This window comes from Chroicocephalus ridibundus, chromosome 3 (assembly GCF_963924245.1).
Source record: "Chroicocephalus ridibundus chromosome 3, bChrRid1.1, whole genome shotgun sequence".
NCBI classification, from domain to species: Eukaryota; Metazoa; Chordata; class Aves; order Charadriiformes; family Laridae; genus Chroicocephalus; species Chroicocephalus ridibundus.
In genome coordinates, this window is record NC_086286.1 from 37257980 (window position 1) to 37268456 (window position 10477).

The 10477-nt window shown below is 38.1% G+C and overlaps 1 protein-coding gene across 1 annotated transcript in view; it reads right to left on the bottom strand.

Moving 5' to 3' along the window:
• Nucleotides 1–9701, bottom strand: part of RASGRP3 (RAS guanyl releasing protein 3) — a 63885-nt gene extending 54184 nt beyond the window's left edge. Inside the window, exon 1 of the mRNA XM_063328791.1 lies at nucleotides 9516–9701. The gene's annotated coding sequence lies outside the window, so the exon portion shown is untranslated. The remainder of the gene's footprint in view (nucleotides 1–9515) is intronic.
• Nucleotides 9702–10477: the final 776 nt, after the last annotated feature.

The following is a 10477-nucleotide window of genomic DNA, read 5'->3' on the forward strand; positions in this document are numbered from 1 at the left end:
AAAAACAGTAACACTTCTAGGCTCTGACAGATCGATTGCCTCATGGCAGGCAGTGGGACATTTTATTGATGACCTAGTAAACATTCAGCTTCTGACTAATGTTTTCACTTGCTCAGTAGAGATTTGGGTGTTTGTTACTGTGGCTGCTGAATTCTCTGGGGATTAAGCCACTCTGCCAAAGGCCCATGCCCTCAGTGCTTCTTGTGCCATATTCCAAAGGGGCTCCTACCCATCCTCCCATCCATCTTCCCACCACTTTTGAATGGTTCTTAGTTTTCTCCTAAGTGCTTTGTCTGCAGTATGCCTGGAACAGAGGGGAATATGGAGAAGGGGTTACCGGAGTTAGGAGGAGGGAAGTGCAGTGAAGGTGCAAAACAGGTGGATAGGAATGGAATAGAATGGAATAGAATAGCATAATTTCAGTTGGAAAGGGCCATCATCTAGTCCAACTGTGAAGTGCAGGTGTGTAAGAGTAAAGGAGAGAGGATCCAGGAAGTAGAGAAGGGAGGTGGAACGATGAAGTTTGACGATAAGGGTGGGTTGTATAAGAGTGGTGGGAACAGCATGACCAAATCACTTAAGGCAGCCTTTTCACTCATGTACATTACTAGTGGCTCCCTCTCCTTTTCCTTTTTTCCTCTTGATGTCCAGCTTGGAATCTGTGCTCTGGTTTGTGGAAATGCTGTGCACTCACAGCTGTAAATTAATGGTAATTGTGCCTTAACTCATGTAATGTTTTCTCTGAAGAAGTATAGGGAGATACTAGATTCTAGGGATTCTAATCCCTAGAATCCTTAATTAAGGATTCCTTAATTAGGACTATTTCCTTATTCCTAATTCCTTAATTAAGACTATTAAGGAATAGTCTTAATTTTTCTGTACCTTTTGTCCTCAGATTTAGAAAAGGAATGACAATGACTAATGGGGTGAATGAAAACCTCAAACCTACTCAAACAAAAAACAAATCCACAAAACCAACTCTCTTCTTCCCTTATTCCCTCCCTCCCAAGGCCTACATTATTCACAGTGAAGCTGGCAGTTTATAGTTCCTTCCTTATATCAACATATGTAAGAAATTTTAATCATTAAAATAGTTACTATTATTATGTTATTTCCTTATTGTAAGACTACAATGTTTTTTATTTCCAGTTCATTTTACTTGGTTTTGTTTCACAGAGAGAGGTCCTAATTCTTGGTTTTGTATTAGTCTTGTTGCAGGACATGTTTGTAAGTGGAAACACCTTGTCAAAACCTTGCAGTGTAAATTGAGCAGTAACTGGCGGTTCCAGTGACGAGGCTGTGGTACAAAGAGGGTTTTATTAAAAGTAATATTAAGACTCTCATCATCCTCAGTATTATTTAATTATTTTAGGTGATGTGTGGGTGAGCCAATAAATTTGTCTTTTATCCAGTGTATCATCTTAAAACATGGAACTGCATCAAAAACATCTCCTGATGTTCAGTCAGGAGACCAGGATGAGGAATTCCTTAAGTCATGAAAAGCACCAAGTGACCAATGCAGCATGAAGCATTTCAGTTTCAAGTTTCTCAGGGTTTTCAGCAACTTTTTCTTGTTTAATAAATTCTTATTTGTTTGATGACAACATTGCATGCTGCTTGTGAGTTTATCCATGATGCTTCTCCTTCAATACTGTGACTTCCATTTTTACAAAGGCAGCAGGAGTTCATGAAATAGCTGATCCAAAGCAACTGATAGGTGAATGTTTATGTATTTCTCACATTGTCAGTTAATGAAATGGAATTTGTTTCTTTTAGAAAGAATTTGTAGGAGGATTTTTTTTTTTCTTTCAGAACAAATGAGAGATTTTATCTTGTAATCTTTGAAGTGCACAGATGGACTGACAAATGTAAGTTGTTGTACACTGTGAATGCTAAAGGGTAGTGGCATTGCCTTTGCGAAGGGTGAAATTGTGCCATGCAGTCAAAGCAGGTGCTAAGGACTTCTTCTGTAGCAATCACAATATATTCATGATTGTTTAAAAAACCCAAAAAACAAAGCAACAAAAGCTCTTCACTGTCTTATTACCAACTAAATTGAATAGCTACATTCCAAAAGGTGGATATGCTCATTTCAGAAACAGAGCTTGAGGAGTGTGTCCCTGTAATTCTAGACATAGATGCAGTAGCACTACTAAGCATAAAAACAAATATGTCATAAAGGGTATTTTTTCCAATACTACCTTTATTGTGCTGAAGTTGAGGATTTCTAAACAAACTTGAGCATTTAGAAGAGATCTTTTTTTTTCTAGGTTTCTCCAGCCACCCTTGTTGTGGATGACCTGCTGAACAAGGATGGGGCATTGCTGCAATGTTGAATGTACAGCAGCTCTCAGTTTTTGTTGTCTTTTCTGCATCTGGTAAGTTTGAGTTAATCAGCAGTTCCTTTACCATTTAAAAATGTTTTTTTTCCACAATTGATGCAAATGAGTACAAGTGAACAAGAGTATGACATCACCACTTTTTTCAGAGTTCTTCATTACATTCTCTCTCAGACATGAAGTGGAATGATAGTTGGACAAAAAGTTTTCAAGTCAATTAACATATGTTTTATAATGCATTTATTTCTGTTTTACAGAAAGTGGCTTTCTGGGACTTGTGTATTTTAATTATCTCTCCTATTGTAGATTCAACTACTTCCAGCTTTGTCTTGTATAAATCACCTCTGAGTATGCTTTTCACTCAAAACGTACGTCAGAGAGAATGTTATTCTGCCAATTTTGCATTATACATAAGTAGTGAAAAATGTTTTTTCTGTTTTGTTAATTTTGACGTACATATTGCCACCACTGATGTCACAGTGGTTTTTGGTTCAGTAAGTAAGTCTCTTGTCAGTGAGGCAGCACTAGCTGGTACTGAGTATCAACCTGAAGCAATGCATCCCATCTTGCAGCTTGACATATTCCATTTGCATTGACTTTACAAAAGCGGAAGCAATAGAGTCTAGTAACAGACCCAGAAAAGAGAAAAAAAACAAGCCTGTTTCCTTCTTCTCCCTAGGAAAAAACTGAACATTTTTTACAGTTTCCGTCAAAATATTAAAAAATAATGCAGCACTCCCTTGTAAACACTAGTACGTTAAGCTTGTGCTTGCACTATAAAATGAGGCATGGATCACAAATGCCTAACCTGGCAGGCAAGGTCTCTGCTAAGTCCAATACACAACATGTTTATCAGTCGGACTATGTTATCCAGCAACCTATCTGTTGCGTTGCATGCAAACATCTTGTGGTCCATGCTTCCAAACTTACTGTGAGATGCCTGAATTTGGATCCATTTGTGCCTTTTATGTACTCTATGAAGTACCCAGTGCAAAGACAAGTACCTTTGCTTCCATGCTCATTAGTTCTGAGGACATTTGCTTATTATAGCCACAACAGTTCATATTTTTGTATACCAGAGCACCTTGGGGCCAAGGTCTCTGTATACATAACTCTGCTGGATTTATTACGCTTGTTTGAATCTGGACCTTTCTCTGCTGCTAATGTTCCAGTTTCACGTTTCTTAATAGTATGAGGACACTATCCTGCATTTTTATCTTATTTCTGCTTTTAATTATTGCTTAAGACAGTTAGTTACCCTCCTACTTTAGTAAAATAGATGTGAATGAATAGAATAGAGCTATAATAGGATGATGTGCTGTGTCCAGAATTCCATATAGGCTGTGTTGCAGTATAAAACCACAGCATTATGTGAAGGCAGTATGGAGGTTCCTTGTTTTAAGAGAGAAAGAAGAGACTAGCCATGACAGGGAGGAAGGTCAAGCAGCTTGGAAGAATTCAGTATTAGTCCACTCTCCTCCCTTGCCTCTTCCCATTTCTGAAATTATAAAGAATACTTTGTGGTTCAGTTGAGATTGAATGCTATTTCAGTTTTCCTTTCCCTTTAATAATGAGTCAGCTGATCTTTGAAGATGTATCTTTGTCTCCAGCCTCCCAAGATAATTGTGGTATGGTAATAATTCAAAATAGCAATAAAACACTTTATGGTATTGTGTTGGAAAAATAAAATATGTTAGGATATAAAGGATTCTAAGAATGCTGAGCTATCTAAATGGAGAAGCTGGTACACGTTAATTTTTGTTTTCTCTAACTAAAGTGACCTACAGCTTCATAATGTAAACTATCATGAATTAATTGGGACAATGCCAGACCTGTTAGCTTGACAAAACATTAAATTCCCCCCAGATTGAGTTGTGCATATGGTTGAATTGTGTTGGTAGAGTAGACTACTCACACTGCATTGTATCGTACCATCACTGCTCTGTCTGTTTACTACCTTTGTGCTATCTTGACCAAGTGGCATAACTTCTTTACAATACTGGCAACAGATGGGCCAATTTGCATTTCCATATTTCTGGAGGTGTATGATCCTGCATGATAGAACTATTACAGCAGGGCTATATTTTGCATTGTGCAGTTGCTTGCACCCACGCGCTCTGTTTGGGAACCACTGCAATAAACTGGTCTGCAACCATTACTAAAAAGGTGGCTGAGGAGGGTCATTTCAGAGATGATATCCAGTGCAGATATAAGAGCAAATTGCTGAAATGAGTTTACAGAAGAGCTGAGGACTGAAACATGCTTGTGTGCTTGCCATTTTCCCCTGTTGTCAAGAGTTTGGACAGGTTTCTCCTTCCCCTAAGGTACCTCTCTGCTTTCCAGGAAGTACTGTGCTAAGTAACAAGAAGACTGCCAACCCTGAAACTCAGTGGAAATAGGAAGAAGATAAAGACAAGAATACTCTCAAAGCCAATGTGTCTTTTTTGTGCTAACCCAAGACATGAAGATGCCCGCATGGTTATTGAACTTGCAGGCTCCTTGGAGGAGTCTTTAGCCAGTGTGTCCTGTTGTATTTTTGATTAAATTTTGCTATGAACAAGCATTGGTAATATTATGTCATATAGTGGAGTTTTACTTTGTTCTAGGTGTTCTGTGAATACTGTCACTTGGGATGCTTATCAGCTTTAGGCTCTTAGTTGCATAAAGGATGGGCCATCCCATTTCCCCAGCTGTGTTTTCAAAGAAGCCCTGGAGGCTGTGCGTTACAGCTCCTCTGTTCTGCTGCAATGTGGGAGATCCTTTGTAGTCAAAGGAATCTTTGAATCCTGGGAACAGAATATGAATTGTGGACAAGGTGGACTTGTACTCCAAGACAGTCTTTCTTGTTCCCCCTCCCTTTGTGTTTTGTTATGACCGTATGCTGTTTCCTTCCACAGTACTGTTGTGTGTTCATGTAATATAAAGCCACTGTTACTAGCCATGACAGGGAGGAAGGTCAAGCAGATCCTTGTAAAGGAGGCCTCAGGTCAGGTCTCCCACTTTTTCTTTTGTCTTCTGTTCAAATAATAAGTCTTTTTAAACTGCCTATGTGTTCAAGTGATGATAAGAGATTTGACGATTTCATTTTTGTTGTATGTCTCCATTTGGTTAACTCTTCTATGTCTCATCTGCTTCTGAATGGTGGCTCCTTGTTTTGTACCACAATTTGCACAAGGTCTGTGGGAAATGAGAGAACCGAAGGCAAAAGATACAGCTGAACTTTGGCATGAAGATTAACTTGTAAAGCAGCTTTTTCATTCACCCTTGCTTATGCAACAGTACTTATCTAGTCCACTAGAAGAGTGGGAAAGCAACCAAAGTAAAGTTAATGGGTTTTTCTGATAGCCCATAGACTTCTGGGAGAAACAGTCTATCTTCCATACAGACATTGACCTTCACCCTCGTGTAGTAAGCTGGTACAAAGCCTGTGCAACATTTAATTCCTGTTTGAGCTAAGGGATTTGTGTCAGCTTGAACAGTTCTCACTGTAGTGAGTTGCTACTCATGCATGTAGAACATCATGATCTTCCCCTTAAACTTTTATCCTGAACATACTATATCCATATGTTCTGTTGTAAGCAGGCAAGCTTTTGGGTTTTGGACAAGAGGAATGGTAAAATTTGCATGCTGTGTTTGAAGTCAGACTAGATGATCTAATGACTCTGTCTGGCTTTAAATTTTATCAGCCTGTTGAAATAATTTTGCCTGAAATCAATGGGACTTCTCATATGCTTAAATTTAAGCACCTGTATAAACATTTGTACTAGTCAGGATGTTATTCAGCACAAAGTTATAAGCTGGGTTTTTTAGACATTATCAAAGAAATTATTTTTTAGCACTGACATTTCTGTTGTAAGTGTTGAGCAGCCTACTTCTTTTTGTAGAAGCAGAGTTTTTGACAGATTTTGATGCTGTCCGATTTTGAACTTAGATAGTGTGTTTTAGCTGGGTTTCTTTTTATGTTCCCTCTCCCCCAGTTTTGCTTTTTGAGTGAGACTACTGTAGACTGTACATGTGTTCTCAAAAAATCTTGCTTTGACTGCCCCAAGTAGACACACTGGTACTTCTAAGTCGCCTTTTTAATGTTAGTGGGCTTGACTGTGACTTGGAGCACAAAGCTCCCTTGTGAGAGTATCTGGTATAGTGGAATAGGGGGTTAGGGAGAAATTAAGATACTTGGACTGGAGCAATTGCATGAGGAATAATAAATCCTACTAAACCTGAGCTAGCTTTGCATGAAAGCATGGCATGGTTTGTCTGTCACCCAAAGTGCCTTATTTTTTAAGTCATGTGATTTTTCTTTTAAGTCAATCAGCTTTCCTGGAACTAGAAACCCATGGTGCTCACACAGTAGTGACAGTTGACTGAAGTATTTATTTGACAGCCCTAGATTTCTTTATGTCTCCTGGCAAAATAATGTCAGGGTAGGAGGCATGTGAACCTCCGCTTCTTTCTGCTATATCAAGTTATCCTATTTAATTTTTAGCTTGGAGTCTTAATAATTGCAACCCTGTTAGTACTTGTGAACACTCAAAAGTGTTTATATACAAAGAATCTCCTGCAGAGTGGTTAGACCCTAGCAGGTAGTAAGATTTTGTAAGGTGCAGGGGTGTAAATTTCATTCTAAGGCCTTCTGGAATGATTGTATCTTAAGGACAAAACTCTCAGTTTGCAAACTTTGAAGTCATGAACTTATGGACTCTTGCAGTTTTGAAACAAATCTTTTTATATGTTGGGGTTTTTTTCACCTAAAACTGCTACTTCTGTGATTATGTGACTATGTAAGGCAGTTTTCTGTTTTTTAAACTACAGTTACTAACTCTTGCAGATACAGAGGCAAGCTTGAAAACTATGGCCATAAGTTCTCGGAGACAGAAAACCTAACAGTAAATTCTAAACCAGGTTTTTTGTGAGACAATCTGACATTTTTGGAAACAGCATAGTATGTTTTGAGCAGCGCTAGCCATACTGCTGACACATTTTCCCCGATTCTGAGTTGCTTTGAGCCTGTCCTAGATGCTAAAATGGGAGAAGGGATTGAAGAAAGAGTAGGGCAGCTTTGAGCTACTGTCATGTTCCCTATACAGCATACTGTAAGAAACAGGAACTAGTTGAGTGGAGTACGTTGTCCTTCAGAACAAAAAACTCTGTTCTCAGTGGCATGAGCAACTCTCTTGGCTTCAGTGGGTTTGTGTCCGTGCTTCTCATCAGAATTTGTTCTGTTAATTCATCATTAAGGAAATGAATTTATTAAGAGTATTAATTACACAATTCTAAGAGCCATCTATAATATCTTTTCCAGAAATAAATGCGAAAGTGCATCAGTATGTTATTTTATCACCTCCTCCAGTACAATTACATTGTAACTGTGGCTGATTTGCAAATATCTTCTTACAGCTAAGCAATGGTCTCTATTTTTCTACATTCATGCAGTGATACTGAGCTTCAAATAATGTTGTGGTGAGTGTTGCAGACCTGAATAAATCTGAATGATCCAGTGTTTGCTGTTCAGTTGTATTGCAATAGCTGTGCAACTGACATCTCATGGAAACGATTGCATTTGTTTAACCGCAGAAATTTCAATGCTTTGCTTGGGTATTTAGCCGCAGTTTTGCCTCCATTCATTCCCTCCATCCTATGAGTTTTACAAAGGCTTATCTGGTGTAACGGTGGTTACAGAGTTTAATCTTATATTTTTTACAGTTAGACCCCTCTTTTTGTTTCTGCTCAGTCTTCGTGCACGGGAATCAGTTACTGAAATTGAAAGCAAGGAATGTTACCTGAATGAGATCATGCTATGCTAGTTACTCAAATTGCAGTCTTAAAGAGCTTTTTCTTGCAAGTATCTGTACAGGCTTCTATTTTTACTCCCATTACAAGTGTTTTATTCTTCACAAGACCAGGCTTATAACCTCTTGGAAATGAGAATTACTGTAAATAACTGAGTACTTTGAAATCAGACAAAGAAAAGCCTAATCCCTCTATAAGCATTGACTAACATCTGCTTCATTGGAATTGTGCTTGGCACCTCCGTGGATCAGATTTTCATCTGACTGCTGCTGTTTACAATTGTCCTATCACAGCTTTTCACCTACATGGATGACATCCTGCCTTTCTATCTTCACAATAACAGACTCTAAACATAATAGGATCCTATGGGGATACAGTAGAATAACAACACATCACACTTCCTTTTTACTCACCAGCAACTTTTTACAATAAACTACTAATCCTAAGCAACAGCGGAATAACAAATGAATAATCTGAATGGCATATGCATAAAGGCAATGTCTTAATGCAAGTGAGACTAATACAAAGGTTATTCTCATAGGTGGTTCAAAAAAGATGAAAATTACAGGATGAAATCCTGAATCTAGTATTCTACAGCTTCTAGTCTCCTGCCTTCAAATCACAACAGCATTTCCTTTGTTAGAAGAGCAACATACATGTTGGAAATCGAAGAAATGAAACACAATCTTAAAATAACTTCATTTTTCCTTTTTAAAAGTTTGTCTTATTGCTGTTAATTCAATGAATTAATAGTGTCTGTACACTGATATGTCTTAAAATGGAGCTTTTTACACATGCAGTCATAATAGTATAACTCTGTGTATAGTATCTGAAAATAAGCAGATTAAAAATTTCCACTCACATTCTACTGTCAGTTTAAATTAGACCTCAGAATGGCAACTATGTGGTATTGCAATGCAAAACCACAATGAATAATACATGTCGGTATAGAGTATATTTTTATGCACATGCACATACACACAAATTACCTGCCATAATAAATTCTCCCTCCCTCTCTCTGCCTCTAAATCTATATATTTAACCTAATGCAGAGTTGGCTTCATTATTTTTCTTTGGGCATATAGTTACCATTGACATTTCTCTAGTACTTAATCGCAAATTATAAGATGAACGTGACACAGGTGAGGAAAACAGCAAAGTTATCTGATGGATATATGGCAAGGGCTTCTTTTACTTAAGGAAAGTTCTGAAGTATCTGTAATTGAATTCAGATTTCTTTATCTAAAATCAGGCATCCTGCCAAACCTTTATCTAAAAATCAGATACAGTTCCTTCTCCAAAGCTCATTCTGTTTTCATTTACCAATCTGGACACATCTGAAAACAGAGAATGCATCAAGCAGAAATGCCAGGAGGAGACACTTACCTTAATTTGATAGGTATCTAACTTTCAGCACACTCCTCTTTTTTAAAGAGTTGTCACGGTGTTGAGATGCTGAGGTTATTTGCTGCCCGACAGTGTCCTGTACATGACTCCCATGCTCAGCAGCCCTGGTAGGGCCCTGGAGAGAGAAGCAGGATTGTGCTCTGTTCACTCCCAGCAGCTTGACTGAGGCTGGGGCTCTTTTGAGCTCAATTAGTTCTAGATTGTTTGGCTAAATGGCAGCCACACTTCCTTCTATTCTTTCCCAACTTAGTTTTCCTGCCTCCAGTGGTGCTTTTTCCTTTCTTTGGACTATAAATAGGCCTGCCACAACACAGTCTATAGCAGTAAGGAAGGCAGGAAATGCATTTAAACAAAGGAAAGATCTTAGGTTTTTTGCCCTCCCCCACCAATATAAGTAAAAGAATTTGATTAAGATTGCTCTGCAGACACAGTTCTCTTGTGTGACGAAAACACTTGTTCAAAAACATGCTAGGCTGTCATCTTCTGTACTTTACAAAAAAATGAGGAGACACAGTAGCACTAGGCCTTTTGACTTTAGTCTCTTGAGTAATTAATTATCACTTCCCTTAAGTATTTAATTTTGATTAAATTTTTGAAATTGTTTGCTACTGGAGAGTTGGAACAAAGATTTTTCTTTGGCTTAGAAAAGAGGACAAAGATGGCCAACATGTTTTAGGATGGCAAAATATGTGTTATAGGAGGTGCAGATCTTTCATGCTTAAGAATGATGTTTAAAGTCTGTGAATCATCATTTCATCTGTGTACTTTCTTCCTCAGTGAAACTCACCCTGCAGCCTCAAGCCAGAGACTAAGAGGTTGGAAGTGTTTAAGAGAACCAAGTGTATTTATATGCAGAATTTACAGAATTGTTGTGCATGTATTCAATGAGGACGACTGTGCAGCTCTTGAAGAGCAACTATGTTAAAATCCTCAAATATGTT